The 16,412-nt window shown below is 41.1% G+C and overlaps 1 protein-coding gene across 2 annotated transcripts in view; it reads left to right on the top strand.

Moving 5' to 3' along the window:
- ALG5 (ALG5 dolichyl-phosphate beta-glucosyltransferase) overlaps nt 1-16,412 on the top strand; it is a 48,003-nt gene that overhangs the window by 26,952 nt on the left and 4,639 nt on the right. The gene's annotated exons all lie outside the window — the stretch shown is intronic.

Consider the following 16,412-nt stretch of genomic DNA (forward strand, 5'->3'; position numbering starts at 1 on the left):
TTAAATTAATTTTTCTATTTTTAATTTTTATAGCAGTTGATTGAAGTTGTGAAAATGTAACTCCCACATGGAAACTGCAATAAACAATTTGAACAACTGTTTTTATATATGTACCATCAGTTTTAATCAGTTCTAGTACTTGTTGTTTTTTGTATTGCACTTCACATTTTTTATTGTTTTAAACTATTACATGTTTGCAAAGCAATTAATTTTATATTAAGAACTACATTATAGGATATAGTTGGATATTTGGATGTATTTCTATTAACTCCATTACCCTTCTTAGGGTATGTCTACACTACCCACTGGATCGGCGGGTAGCGATCGATATATCAGGGATCGATTTATTGCGTGTAGTGTAGACACAGTAAATCGATCCCTGATAGCTCTCCCATCGACTGCTGAACTCCAGCTCAGCAAGAAGCAGAAGCAAAGTCAATGGGTGAGCCGCGGCACACCGCGAGGACACTAAGTAATTTGAATTCAGTCTAAGATAAGTTGACTTAAGCTACTCTATTCTCATAGCTGAAGTTGCGTACCTTAGATCGACCACCCCCCACCCACCAGTGTAGACCAGGCCTTAAAAATGTAGCACTGGAAGAGATTTCAAGAAATCAAGTACAGCCCATATGCTAAGGCAGAACCAAGTAAATTTGGACCATCTCTGATAGGTGTTCCTCTAACTAGTTCTTAAAAACCTCCAATGATGGGGATTCTACAACCTCCCTTGGAATCCTACTCCAAAGCTTAACTATCCATATAATAGTTAGATTAGATTAGGTTAGATATTTGGCTTTTTTTTTTTTTTTTTTTTTTTTTTTTTTAACTCTCCCTTGCTTCAGATTAAGCCCATTACTACTTGTCCTACCTTCAGGGGACATGGAGAAAAACTGACCACAGTCCTCTTTATAACAGTCCTCAACATATTTGAGGACTGTTATCAGGTCCTGCCTGAGTCTTTCTCAAAATTAAACATGCCCAGTTTTTTCTCACAGGTCAGGTTTTCTAAATCTTTTATCAGTTTTGTTGTTCTCTGAACTCCCACCAATATGTCCACATCTTTCCTAAAGTGTGTGGCACCCAGAGTTGGACACACTACTCCAGCTGAGGGCTTCACCAGCACAGAGTAGAGTGGGACAATTCTCTCCTGTGTTACTCCTATTAATACTCTCCAGAATGATATTAGCCTTTTTTCCAGCTGCATCACATTGACTCATATTCAATCTGTGATCCACAATAACCCCCATATCTTTGTCAGCAGTAGTACAGTCTACTCAGTATATTCCTCATTTTGTGGTTATGTTTTTAAGTTTTCCTTCTCAAGTCTAGTGCTTTGCACTTGTCTTTATTGAATTTTATCCTATGGATTTCAAACCAATTCTCCAATTTGTCACGGTCATTTTGACTTCTAGTCCTGTACTCGTAAGTGCTTACAACCTCTCCCAGCTTAGTGTCATCTGCATATTTTATAAGCATGCTCTCAAGTCATTAATAAAAGTATTGAATAATATTTGACCCAGGGACCCTGTGGGTCCCCAGTAGGTACCCCTTTCCAGCCTAACAGCAAACCATTGATAACTACTCTGAGCACAGTCTTTCAACCAGTTGTGCGCCCACCTTTTAGTAATTTCACTTAGACCACATTTCCCTGGTTACTTATGAGAATATCATGGAGGATTGTGTCAAACCCCTTACTAAAATCAAGATCCACTGCTTCCCCCGCTCCACAATGCCAGAAACGCTGACAAAGAAGGAAATTAGGTTGTTTTGGCATGATTTGTTGTTGACAAATCCATGCTGGCAATACCTTTATTAAATAACTTTATTATCCTCTAGGTGCTTACAGATTGTCTTGTGTCCAAAAAGCATGTAGAAAACAGTTTTATTTAATTTAGCATCTCTCATGTAAATTATACCCCAAAATCAGTTAAATAATGCAGTTACGCAGAATTTCTTTTCCTCAATACTTAAGAGGCATACAGTATGCAAGCGGGGAGAGATGTTAGCTACGTTTTAATATTTAAATGGAGTATCTGCGATAAAGATACAGGAAGGCTCTTGGGCTACACTGATGAGACTGCCGATGAATAGTGATGTCTGGAACCCTGCAGTCTAACCTTACTCTGGCATATGATATGATAAGAGATATCTGATAGTTAGAAACTTCATCAGCCCGTGTTGCTCTCTAGTACAATTTTACAACTCATTACTTGTTAACCAACCAACCCTCCCTCAAATCATTACCTTATGAATACCGTAAAAGTACACCAGCAAGTGCCATTAGAGGAAGCCTAATATGTAAAGGAAGTTTCTGATGTACTCTGTCCATGCTGTTCTGTTTCATAAAAGTGGGCAGTAAGATGGCTCTCATTAGTCTGGAAGGAGGGCAGTAAAAAAAACTATGAATACAATTTGAATTGTTTTAGAGCTGCCTTTCATTGTAACTTAGCATTAGAGAGGGTGATGGAATGTCCATTATTAGATTAGCATGGTGAGGACAGCTACTGTGATACATGGAGGGGGGACGGGGAGGAGGAGAAGTAGCTCCCTTTGATGGACACCCGGCCAGCCAGTTAGCTGTAAAATCCTTCATGGTCTGTAATCTGCTTGCTTTACCTGTAAAGGGTTAACAAGCAGAGAACAGACCAAGAAGAATTTTACAGCTGGCTGGCTGGCTGGGTGTCCATTAAAGGGAGCTATTCCCCGCCCATCCCCCTTCATGTGCCCCAGCTAGGATGGGGATGTCTACACTGCAATAAAACACCCACAGCTGGCCTATGTTAGCTGGCTGAGGCTCGCAGAGCTTGGGCTATGGGCTAGAAAATTGCAGTGTAGACATTCAGGCTCAGGCTTGCTCCTGGGCCCTGAGGTCATGTGACAGCAGAGGGTCCCAGAGCCCTGGCTCTTCCCCAAGCCCAAATATCTACACTGCAATTTTATAGCCCTGCAGCCCTGCGAGCCTGAGTCAGCTGATGTGGGCCAGCTGCAAGTATTTTATTGTGGTTTAGACATGCCCATGAAACTGAAATGCTGTTTCCGCATTAAGTAACATAGTTTCTGTAGACTTTTTGCACCATCTCTCTTCCTAAATGGACACTGTCATGACTGATAGGCCCAAGTTTAATTGAGTATAATCTAATCTTTTCAAACTGTCTTCATCTAGGAAAACCTGTCATAGAAAGAATTTTTTTCTCTCATTAACCTACTTGCTCACAAGAATAGAGTGCAACATCCATGCACATGCTGAGAACTTTTGTCCAATTGTGCTAACGTAATCAAAGGTTTAGTTTTAGGTTGAGCCTCAGCAGTTGTGGCGAAGTCATGTTGCTTCTAGGATGGAGATGCAAAAATGTCTGGGGGTGGGGAGGCACTTCAGGGATCAGGGACATGAAAAATCTGGCATTGAGTTAGGGGGAAATATGCACAGCAAGAACTTTAAAGCCTATTGCAAGCTATGAGGTGGTCTCATCTCTTAAAGATAAGGATATGAAAGTACAGAATATAAGGACCCAATTTTCAGAGGTGCAGAGCTCCCACAACTGCCATTGACTTCAACTGGAATTGTGGTGCTCAGTACCTCTGAAAATCAGTTTCTAGATGAGTGATTTGTCCAAGGTCACAAAGGAAGACTGTGTAGCAGAGCCAAGAATAGAACCCATAATCTTAGAGCTTAAGACTACTCATCTGTTCCTAAGGAGGGAAAAAAAAAAAGTAATTAAATTTTATAGACCTATTTCTATTAATTCCTTTGCATTAATGTTAAGGAAATGTCCATGATAAGCACAGCCCTAAAGTGTGCTCCCCCAAAATATATTATTTTCTGACAGTCCCTTTAACTTCAAGGAGTATCTGTTACTTCAGGAGGCTGACACAACAGCTATGCTGCAAGCATGAGGAAAGCAATGAGTATAGTTGCTGTCTGGTCTTTTCAAAGAAAATACAGGCATCCTTAAAAGGGAAATGATCAATCTTCTTCTGTTTGAAATTCATCAGTTTCAAATAACTCCACTTGCAAATCCCTCTAAATAGTATAAATTCCCTTTAAAAACATATGAGGATTTTGCTGCTCCTCTGACTGTTTAAGGGACTCTTCAACAAAAGAGAAATCAGAGAGAAAGTAAAAATGACTATACACATACAGTCAAATATGCAGAATAAACTGGGGGGTGGGTGGAGGAAATAGAGAAATATGACTTCACTTTAATAGGAATTTTAGGTAACGTGTAACTGTAATAGGTACCAAATTTTCAGGAACAAGTAACTTTTTCAATTTGGTGTCTTAACCTGCCTTAATCAGAGGTACTGCTGTGAAGTTAGCCTTATGCTGTAGCTTGCTTTATGGTAATTTACAGAGTAATACCCCTAGGGCTTTCTGATGTTTATAAAACTTGGAACCCCTTTTCGAGAATGCTTGCTGTATTCATGGAGAAAAGAGCGACATATTTTTGCATGACTCTGCAAATAGACAAATTTGCCATTTTGGAATAAAACAAGAATAATTTGTTTTTTCCTTTGATATCTAATATAGCTTTCAACAAATTTCTCTTCTAGTTTCACTGTGTATATTTGCATCCAGTCATTGCATGTTTTATTAATAGATTTGCCCTACTTAGCTATTTGGAAGCATAATTCACCCTTTAGAAACAGCATTAATTATTAAATCAATTTCTGCACAAAACTGTGGGGCTCTTACAGTCCAATAACTGAGACTCCCTTTGGATAAATCTGGTCCCTGATACATTTGCCATGTGTAACTTGGCTGGAGCTGAGCAGCCAGTCTGGCTGTGTACCATGGAGGCTGTATGCATCTCCTGAGAGTGACTGGAGATAAAGTGGGGGGCAGGGAGAAAACCAGCTTCTTTCTGCTGCTGTCCAACAAAGTCAGTGATTCCATCCCAGCAGGCCTCTTGTCAATATTAGGGAGACAGTTTGTATTCATGGTGCCTCCACAAGGTCCCTGCAAGTGGGGGAGAGGCATGTTCTTTCTGGCTCAGAGCAGCAGGGAATCCTTAATGGACTCATATACCACTTCTGGCTGATGATCTCATTCTGAGATTGTCCACTGAGAACTGGAGAGAAGCTGCTGTCGGAGAAGGATAGTCTTGATGCTGCCCAGGGACTCTGGGATCTGCATTGTATTACCATCTTGGCTCTGGGTTTCCTGCAAGATGTGGCCAAGTTACTTAATTTGTGTGCTCTATTTCCTCTCAGTAAAACGGGGAAAGTACCTCCCTAGTATTAATGAATTTATCCTCATGACAATCTTTTGAGTTAGGAAAGTACTCTAGTACTATAGGGATCGGGGGGAGGAGGCTGGCAGGGTGCTGTAGAAAAGGCAACAAATAAGAGCCTATTTCAAGAGCACACTTATCTGAGGACACTGTTCCTGGCTTCCCTACCCACCCTTCATCAGCTCAACTCAGAGGAGAGAGGGCTGCTCCAGAGAATGTGGAGTCTTTCATATGCCCACTCAACTTCTGCAGAATCCTCCCCTCCCCTCTCTGCTGGGCTGACTGGATTCAGGATCATTTGGCACAGTGTAGAGCTGAGTTCCATAGGAGGGAAGGGACTAATATGTCCTTTCCTCCTGTGTAACTGGGATCCAGGATTTGTCCCTTAGCTCTCAGTTTGAGAGAATAAAACTAAAGCTGGCATCAGTCTCCACTTAGAATGTCCTTTCTCTTGTTAGGTTGTCACAGCCTGAACATTAACTGCAGCTTTGCATAATGATTTTAAAAAATACCCACTCTGCCCTTCTTTCGCAGAATGTTCTAGCCTTTCAGATGAATCTTTAAAGTAGGCTAAAAATTAGGAAATAGTGTATTTATCTCATGTCTTTCTGGTAAATAATATTTTATAGATATTTTGTTGCAAAAGAGCTGAACTGACAATGGTGGTGTAGTGATTTGTCTCGAAAAACATACATGAGAGGTACACAATAAATCTTTTACACTTTCAAGTTTTTCCTTAGTTTTTAACTTTTTTTTCCCAGTATTCTAAAAGCATTAAGGGGCTAATCCTGCAAAGTCAGAGATTAAGGATAAAACCGCCAGATCTTCTAGTCCATCTTCCTATATATCACAGGCCAGCACCCACACACTAACCCAACTCCCAGTGACATCAGGAGGAGGATGTACAGCGTCTGGCAGGACTGTGTCCTGACATTGCACAATCACTCACATCACCTACATATCATACAAATATGACCTCTCCTCACTTAGAGTTCAGAATTATTTTACATCAAAAATAATCACAACTAAAGTTCTAGAAAGTAACTTGGACTAAAGGCATGAAGCCAACATAATTTTAGTTTTCTTGCATGAATAATTTTTTGTCCCATATTTTTGGAGCTTTGTTGCACATTTGAGCTTCAGTTCATCAAGAGATATGTCATGCTCAAAGCTAACTTCTTAAAGCAGAACAATCTTCATCCAAAAAGTTAGTTCAGCATTTAACACTGCTCAAAATTAATAGCTTTTTTTTTAAATGGAAGACTTCATTATTATCAACCTGTATTCTGAGTTGGTGTCTACAGTGAGCTATCACAGCTGAATACTTTAAAAATCCTTTAGATGTTCGAGATTTTTAATTCAATTAGTGCCAACCCAACTGTAACTGTGCAAAGTGCCCCTCTAATTGTAACTTGAATTTCTGTCATATCAAACACAAAAAGATGAACTGTTGAGAAAGTCCTGAGACGGGTGGAGTTGGGAGAAACTACTGAACCAACATCCAGTTTTGTAGTTAAAAGTGACTCCATGCTGAGCTGCTGGCATATATGGAGGAGACCAGCTGCTCCTGCAGGCAAGGCCCCAGGAATTTCTCCCCTCAGATAAAGGGAGAAGCAGCCTTTTGTGCATGCTAGAGAGAGCAAGTGCTGAATTAGCAGGGCAGCAGGAGAGAGTGCCACATCTTCCTTTGGAGCACTGGACCCTGTCAGTGCTGCTCCTGAAAAGAGAGAAGCAGTTGTCCAAGAGATAGAGATTTTATTTTTCTCTCTCTCAGCAGTCTGTTAACATACCTCACTGAAGGAACGAGTGTTGAGAGCACATTCTCTCTCACTTGTGAGCCAAATATCTTTTACTAACAAGAAATGTGGCAATGTAAACAGTGTAGATATCTTGCTGCTAGACTGGATGGGAATGTAAGGTTTTAAAACGTTAGTTTTCACGTAGCTAGCAAGCCACCAAAAACGCATGGCTACAGTATTTTCAGTGTTTCTTTTTAATTTGGAGCCCTCTGTTTCTGTTTTCTGATCCCATGCTGTTGGGCGGAGGGATGTCAAAAAATCCTCCTGAAAATCAGATCCAAATGTTAACTGGATTGGATCTCTTTGTGTCTTGCCACTTCCACCTTTCTATTTCTGTTTCACAGGTATTGACCAGAGTATCTCCTTCTCCTTAATGTTCAGTCTTTCAGCAGTGTGAGAGTACAATTTCTTATTTGCTATATCTGAATTTGACGTATAGGTGCTCATAAACAGGAAAACATAGGTAGAATTGAAATACTTTAGATGCTCGGGTACTATCATGATGAGGGCCATAGAAGTGCCTAGATAAACTAGCATGGGGTGCTTTTAAACTCCTTTCATTAATGTTTGTAAAGTGCTTTTGAAATCCATAGACAAAAGGTATTATAGACATGCAAAGCCATATAAGAGCATTGTATTGGTCTTATAGCATTACAAATTACTATGCATGCATCCTATTTAGAATTAAAGGGGAGAGATTGGGTTGGGATTATTTTTAGGACTGCCTTTTGGATAGTCTTTTGCATACATAGCAGTACAAAGCAAATGTTTTTGAAATTTATCTCTGATACAGCTAAGTTTTGACATTGATCTGAAATGAGAGTAATCTCCAAACAAAGAGCATATGCTTTGTTTTAGGCTTTGAATCTGATTAACCACTAATCTATTTCTCAGAATTAGATGAGGCACATTTTTTTTAAATTAAAACTTAAAAGAAAGTTAAAAGACTTACATTAAAAGCGTAGCAGAGATAGTTGGGAATTACTTGTTTCCAGATTTAAAGAGAAAATATTTCTATTTCTACAACTACAATCCTAACTGGAAAGATTAACTTTTTTCTTTTGTTTTTTTCTTTGTTAAAACCGTAAACCACTGAAGGAAGTTTAGCCAATCAGATGGCTACATTGGCAGATAGTAAATTTTAACTCAGACATATTGGCTTTTTCTGACCCGAAGGGATCTCTTAAAAGTTCATTGCATCTTGAATTCCTTTTCCTGCAGGAAGGAATCAAATACGCCAGGTGTTGTTTGATGAATCTTGCCTCATACTGGATGCTAGTCAAATGAGGGAAATTCCTAGTGTATTTTTATTCTTCTCAGTGATTGAAGTTAGATGCTTTATATACCTCTATGACTGGTTAAACTTATGTTTATTAGGCAACTCACAGGTGATTGATGGGAAGAAACATTTTGTTTGTATAATTTTGCCTGAAGAGGGTGCCTCATGTTGTGGCACCAACTTTTTCTTTTTTAAATTATGCTGAGCTAGTGAATATTTTAAAAATACCGAACTTTCATTTGTTTCTCCAGTACAAACACTAAGTGTACACTTTTATCTCAAATATTACTAGTAAAATGGCACCTTCTTATTCCACAGATCTGAGTCTTGCTATATCCGCTCGCTTTAGTGACACAAGTTTTGTCTCTCCTCTTAGTCTTGCAGAGCCAATACATGTAAGGGAATGAGTTGGATTTGCTGCAGAGTTTTTTGTTAACTAAGGCCTGGCCTAAACTTAACTGTTGGCTAGGAGAGTTTTAAAAAAAAAAAAAAAATCTAAAACCAAACAGACTATAGCAGGGATAGGAAAACAACCTGTGTAGATGCAGCTACTGTCATGTATATATCCCACCTCTGAAACCTAGCGTCAAAGATGGGACCACAGATCCTCAAGCTGAGTACCAGCTTAGAACCTGTACGCTGGCACCAACCAGGAATTCCAGTGCCTGGACACTCTGCCCCCCAAAAAACCTTCCCCGGGACCCCCAAGACCAGACCCCGGACTTAACACAGGAAAGAAAAACCCTTTCCCTCACGTGCCTCCCCGCGTCCTTCCCTGGGTAACCTGAAGATCACTTATTCAAACTCCAGAATCGAAACAGAGAGGAAAAGCACCTTTCCCCCCTCCTTCTCTCTCCCCTCCAAACCTCCCTGAGAAGAAACAAGTAAGCCTATACACAGAGAGAAATTACCTTTCCTCCACTTCCCCCTTCCCCGCACCAATCCCTGGTGAATCCAGACCCATCCCCGGGTCTCACACCAAAAAAGAAAACATCAGTTCTAAACAAGAAAAAGCTAATTTATAGAGAAAAACAGTAAAAATTTCTTTGTAAATTACAGATGGATAGACAGGGTTTTCAGGCAAGACACTGGGAAACCCTCAGCTAAGTTAGTGAAGACACATGAACTCCTCCATCCAAATACAACAATCGAACTACTTCCAGCCAAATGCACATCAAATAAAGAAAACAAACAGCTCTAACCTCACCTATCTACCTATAATCTACTCTATTGAACTGATAATGAGCTGTATCGAGAGGTTGAGAGAACCTGTTTGCAGTCTGGTCACTCCAGAACCCAAGAGAACAAACAACCAATCTAACAGACACCAGAAACTCCTCCCTCCCAAGTTGAAAGTATCCGTCTCTTATGGCCCAGGGACAGCCAGGCTTACTGAACTTGTTAACCCTTTACAGTCAAAAGAGAGATAAAGTACTTCTGTTCTATTAACTCCTACTATCTGTTTATGACCTTTACACTGGCAAATTTTTGTTGGTATCTTTTCATTTGGGGGACTCTTGCTAGTATAATCTATGTCTCCACTAAATAGGCTTGCCACTATAACTATACTGACAAACCCTTGCCAGTCTAGATAAGGCCTACGTTCCACATAGTCACATGTGTATAACAAAGGGCCTAACTTTGTCCTGGAGACCAGTTTTTGGTGGTGGTGATGCACGAACAGGAAAAAGTTCAGCTGGAGTTTCAGAACCCAGGGTGAGTTTGCAGGGCCAGCAGGATAAACGTATTGGAAGTTGAGCACAGTGGATTTGCAAATTGATAAGATTGCTTGTGCACACTGTGACGGGATCCCTGGGGTGCAGCCTGGGATTGTGGGACTGCTGTGCCCCCTCAACTCTCTCCAGCCTGGTCTGTCTCTCACAATGCCTTGCTAGTGACAAGCAGCAAACCCCCCCAGGCGCTGTTATCGCTCAGCACAACAGCCTGTGAAGCCTCACACCCAGCTATATTGCATGAATATATGAATCACACAGAGAATGGCATCAGAGCCAAATCCCTCCCAGTACTGTACCCCAGGAATATACTGTCTTGTACTGCTCAAGATGAGTAGTGCAAATTTATTAATTGGTTCACCACTTCCATCAATGGAAAGTGGATATACACCAGCCTTTGTAAACCTGAGTAGACTTGCCACACACTTCACACAAACTCACTGGTAAAGATAAACACTTAAACAAATGTATTGACTATAAAAGATAGGTTTTAAGGGATGGGCAAAAAGTCAGTTAGTTACCAAAAGAAATAAAATATAAGTACACAGTCTAAACTCTCAGCCCTATTAGATTGGGCAGCAACTAGATTAAGCAGTTTTTCTCACCCCACTGGATATTGCAGTCTTTAATATACAGATTTGTCCCTTAAATCTGGGCCAGTCTCCTCTTTTCGAGTCTTCAGTCTTCTTCTGTGTCTTTGTTGTTTGCAGCATAGGTGGGGGCATGAGAAAAGCCCCCCCATGTGGTCACTGTGTCTGTTTTATAACCTCAGTCCCATGTTCTTGAGAAGCACAAGTCCAGGCTTGTCTGGGGGGCATTGCTGAGTCTCCAGGGAAGGTTGAGCAATTCCCCTGGTGTGGCCTCATGCACGTGAGTCACTGAATTGTAGCTCCCTTGCTGGGCAATGGTGGTTGATGGGTGGGTTGATACCCTGCCCAGGTGTTGGTTACTTTCCTTGCTGTTGCCTCTGGGGAGCTAATATCTGTCTGATTCCCCAGTTTACCACATGTTTCTCCTCCCTTGGTTTTCACACCTCAACTGCCAGAAGAGGGCCTCATCCTCCCTGATTGAACTAACCTCGTTATCTCTAGCCTGCTTCTTGCTTGCATATAAATACCTGCCCCTGGAAATTTCCACTACATGCAACCGTCGAAGTGGGTATTCACCCACGAAAGCTCATGCTCTAATACATCTGTTAGTCTATAAGGTGTCACAGGACTGTTTGCGGCTTTAACATGTTTTAGTGACACCCATAGAACCCAATTCTCATAACTTCATATGCATTAATGATATACATATATGGATAGAGAAATGACTTGCAGCAGATCATAACCTTTCCCCTGGTACCTTACAAGGCATGTTTTATATGTTAGATCAAAATCAGGATAGTGATGTCCTGGCATTGCATTAATCAATTTCTATAAGGTGGTAAAACTTGCAATAGTGTATAGCTGATGATTGAACTCTGTACATTAGTTCCCTAGGCTGCGCAGCATTTTTAGACCAGTTAGTGCAGTGTAATTCATTGGACAATTAAATGAACGGTCTATATTAAGATTTCTAGTCTGTTAATACATGTAATGGGTATTATGGGAATTATATATATTAGAGCAGTGATCACCAACCTGTTCATTGCGATAGACGGGTCAATTCTGGAGACTCTCCCAGTTGATTGCGATCTCTAGCCGCGGCAGCGCAGCAGGGCTGCTTACTGCTAATGCACTCTCTCTGCCTGCCGTGACCCCACGCCACTCCCGGAAGCAGCCAGCCTGCCCCTGTAGCCCCATAGGGCCAGGACTGGGGGCGGGGGGAGAGGCAGGGGTTTCCGTGCCCTAGTCCTGCCTGCAACCACAGTCCCCGCAGCTCCCATTGGCTGGGAATGGGGAGCTGTGGCCAATGGGAGCTGCGAAGGCGGTGCCTGCAGAGAGGGGCAGTGCCTGTGGGGGTGGTGCCTGCAGGGGTTGCAGAGGTGCACTACTGGCTGGCAGGGTGGCCTGGCTCGTGATGGAGAGGAGGTGCTAATGTGCCTAAGTGGGGCTGGGACAGGCAGGGAGCCTGCCTTAGCCCCACTGTGCCATTGGCCGGGATGCACCCAAGGTAAATGTCCCCCTCCGGGAGCCAGTGCCCATACCTCAGCTCTGAGCCGTCTCCTGGAGCCAGTACCCCCTATCCCCACCTGCACCCCAACCCGCTGCCCCAGCCTGGTGAAAGTGAGTGAGGGTGGGGGAGAGCGAGCAACAGAGGGTGAAGGATGGAGTGAACAGGATGGGGCCTCAGGGAAGGGGCAAGGTAGATCCTGGGTTTCCCTGAAATTCAAAAAGTGATCTTGAGCATAAAAAGGTTGGAGACCACTTTATTAGAGCTAAAAGATTGTTTGCAGCTATTCTGAGGTGAACGTAACAAAAGAATATATCTTTGCATACAAATCTAAAATGTCAGCCAAAAATGACAAGTAATACAAATCTAGAATTTCAATAGAAGAAACTGGAGTAATTATGCAGGGTTAATAAACGATGTTCAGTTCTTAGTTGTTTGTGAGTTGGCAGCAGGGTTTCTTTAAACAATTTTTAAACAGCAACATCACTTGGAACAGATTCAGCACATTCAGACACATTCATTTACTGCAATAATTGCTTTTGTGGTAGATAATAGGTAGGGTGACCAGATGTCCCGATTTTTACAGGGACAGTCCCGATTTTTGGGTCTTTTTCTTATATAGGCTCCTATAACTCCTCACCCCTGTCCCAATTTTTCACATTTGCTGTCTGATCACCCTACTAATAGGCCCTATTCCCACTCAGAAGTCATCCTAATTTGAGATTATTGAAAACCCCTGGTTCCCTAGCTAACTTAACTCTGCTGCCTTCTGCACCTATTGTATTTTTTATTGTTGTACAGGGTAATGTTAATCATTTTGCTTTTGTAATATATATGTGCAATGTGGCTGAGTTACAGTTGTTGTGGGAACCATTAGTTTGAATTTCCTATTTTAGTGATGTAGTGAACAGGCTAATGTGTAATCACTTGTGTTTGACTGTGATTGGCGGTATCTGACTGTATGTGGGTTCTATCTATGTAATCTATCTGGATTACTACACTTGCACCTATTTTGAGGTATACTCTTACTGCTTCACTAATTGTAATGTATTATTTTTTAATTATGCTAAAGTCCTGTAGGTTTTTGTCTGAACGGAGGGTGGTTTGCAGTGGAATGGGGGAAGCAGCATTTCTAACTCCGCTGACAATCTGCAGAGATTTGTCTCTCTTGCATGCTACTGACCACCTTTCTACAACAGCCTCTGTCAAAATACCGTAAAGATTAGAGCAGGGGTAGGCAACCTATGGTATGGGTGCCGAAGGCGGGACACAAGCTAATTTTCAGTGGCACTCACGCTGCCTGGGTCCTGGCCACCAGTCCAAGGGGCTCTGCATTTTAATTTAATTTTAAATGAAGCTTCTTAAACATTCTGAAACCTTATTTACTTTTCATACAACAATAGTTGTTATATATTATAGACTTATAGAAAGAGACCTTCTAAAAAGGTTAAAATGTATTATTGGCACGCGAAACCGTAAATTAAAGTGAATAAACAAAGACTCGTCACACCACTTCTGAAATGTTGCTGACCCCTGGATTAGAGGAAAGATTCAGAGTTTGCCGTCTAGGGGAGTGGAAACTGCAGTTGCTATGAGACATCTTTGCACCCTCTTGATCCTGAGCTGTTATGAGGGCTCGAGAGGCCCTCAGCATAATTTAGACAGTCTAAGTTACAGCAGCCTCCCCATGCTGTCCTATGAGTTAACTTGCAGCGCTTCCTGGAATTTCTGCAATGTTGTTTGATGCAACTCCTCCCGCCTCCAGCAAACCACCTGCACAGGGACACATAAGGGGATCATGGGAGGACAGCTTTATGGCTGCATTCTTCGATTCTTGCACCAGAGAATCCTCCCCATGCCAAATATGGGACTTATGGGTCCCTTCACGCTTCTCTGGCCAACACTTTTATATGACAGAAGATGTCTAGAGCAGAGGCAAGGGTCTTGCCCTAGATAGGGAGGGGCGAGGACAGAAGCAAGGCAGGTATTTAAGAATTTTATTTAAAAGCAAGAGTTTCTTTTAAATCTTAAACCCTTTAATTTCCCCCAGTCAAACTCTTTTTTCAAAGAGGCTGTAATAAAAAGGTAATTAGCATCAGTGGGGAGTGATTTAAATTATTGATATGCATTGCTTAACATTTTAAAATCTAGTTGAGGTTTTGTAAAACTAATTTCAAAATTTGTGCTATGGCAAATTCAGATGTATAACATAAATGATTTTGTTTATTTTCCTTCAGTGTCAGCGCTGTAAGGGTTTGAAAATTATTTACATTTTATAAAACTGCTATAGGCAAAATATAAAATATAGAGTTAAAGCTCTGATCCTTCTAACACTTAAGCTGGTATGTAACTGTCTACCTGAACGATCAAATTGACTTCAGTGGGACTGCTGGTACTTAAAGTTAAGCATGTGCATGAGCATTTGCAGCATCATGGATAAAATTTATTTTTATTACACACTTCCTAGCGACATAAAACCTGTCTCATCAAAATAAAATGGCTTCAGTGTTAGCAATGAAAGTTATTTAGGCTTTAACAGTGATTGACAGGGTTGGTGGAATTAGATTTTTATTGGTAAATGTTGATCAACGTCATTTCCACAGTACACACACAAACCTCAAAAAAAATTTCCATAAATAATCATCTAAATTTACAAATAGGCCAAGTAAGAGAAATGCTGCTTGAGAATTTAGAGTTTGATTTAAGAATATTTACTTTGTATATATTGATGTCATGTTGACAATTTGTGTTTTAACAGTAAAGAGCTTTAACTTTTTGAATTGCTACTTCTACTGTAATTAAATAATTGTCTGAGCCTTTTCCCATAATTTCTGATGACTGTGAAAATTTAGATGAAAATTGAAAAAAATGCTTAAAAATAAACATCGATATTCTCCATTGAAATGATCAAAAAATAAAAATTTAATTCCGTCACATCTAGTTATTCTGAACTCTTTATGCACAGAGGCCAAAATTGTTAAGCTATGTTTGAGGACCTAATGGTAGTATTTTCAAAAGTACGTGTGTGACTTGGGAGCACAAATTCCATTGGCTTCAAACTGCAAACCCTGATGGAGGAGTACAGCCTGGTTATGTAAAGTACTTCAGCTGTCTTGACTTGTGGAAGTTCAGTATATACCGGAAAGTGGTGTTGGTTGCAAATGTAGCTGGGACTATTTGTTTATCAGTCTTGTATTTGTGTATGTGATATTCTTCCAGTAAATATGTTAGAGGCCCTGGGCTTTCCTTCTTCAGCATAGATGAGCACTTTAAGTGTGAAACTTTTTTTGTAGGGGGGAAAAAAAATCTATGTAAAATCTGGCATTCTACTAATAATTAGGAAATCAATTAAGGAACCAGGTACAGAACATCCACTTCAGCAATTTAAGGGAAAAAAAGTGATCCGAGTAACTATAGGCCTGTTAGTTTGACGTCTGTAGTATGTAAGGTCTTGGAAAAAATTTTGAAGGAGAAAGTAGTTAAGGATACTGAGGTCAATGGTAATTGGGACAAATTACAACACGGTTTTACTAGAGGTAGATCGTGCCAAACCAACCTGATCTCCTTCTTCGAGACGGACAAGGTGTGGTACACTTGTTAAGGCTGGTGCGACCTCACTGGAATACTGTGGCTCTGGTCTCCCATGTTTAGCAGAGGAATGAATTCAATGGAACAGATTCAGAGACAGCAGGCTACAGTGATACGCAGGAATGGAAATACCTGCCTTATAGGAGAGCTCAGAGCTGTTGTTTAGACCTAACCAAAGACGATGTCCAGGGTTATTTCTTCTGTATATATAGTAATCAGGGGATTACTTAGGGAGGGAGAGGAATTATTTAAGCGCTTAGATAATTACCCACAGGACGATATGAGTACAACTGGAACACTAGGAAGTTCAGCTGAATAGTGACTTACGTGTCGTCTAACATTACGAGTGAAGTTCTGGAACAGCAGTTCCAAGGGTAAGTGGGGCAAAAGACCATATCTGCTTTAGACTAAGCTAGAAGATTTATGGAGGGATATTGATCGAGTAGTTAATTTGAAATGTTGGATTTACAGTAGTCTGCTCAATGGCTGCGCGTGGGATTTGGAATGGGATGGATCAGAGTTTACCTGGCAGAAATTCTTTCTAGACGTGGCTGGGCAGCCTTGCCCACTGCCATATGGTGGTTTAGCTGATCGCCATGGGTCGGGAAGAATTTTTCTCAGGGCATGGCTTGCTGCCTTGGAGTTTTCGCCTTCCCCTGCAGCTGAGGCATGCGTCCTTGAGTGT

This window comes from Chelonoidis abingdonii, chromosome 1 (genome assembly GCF_003597395.2).
Source record: "Chelonoidis abingdonii isolate Lonesome George chromosome 1, CheloAbing_2.0, whole genome shotgun sequence".
Taxonomy (NCBI): domain Eukaryota; kingdom Metazoa; phylum Chordata; order Testudines; family Testudinidae; genus Chelonoidis; species Chelonoidis abingdonii.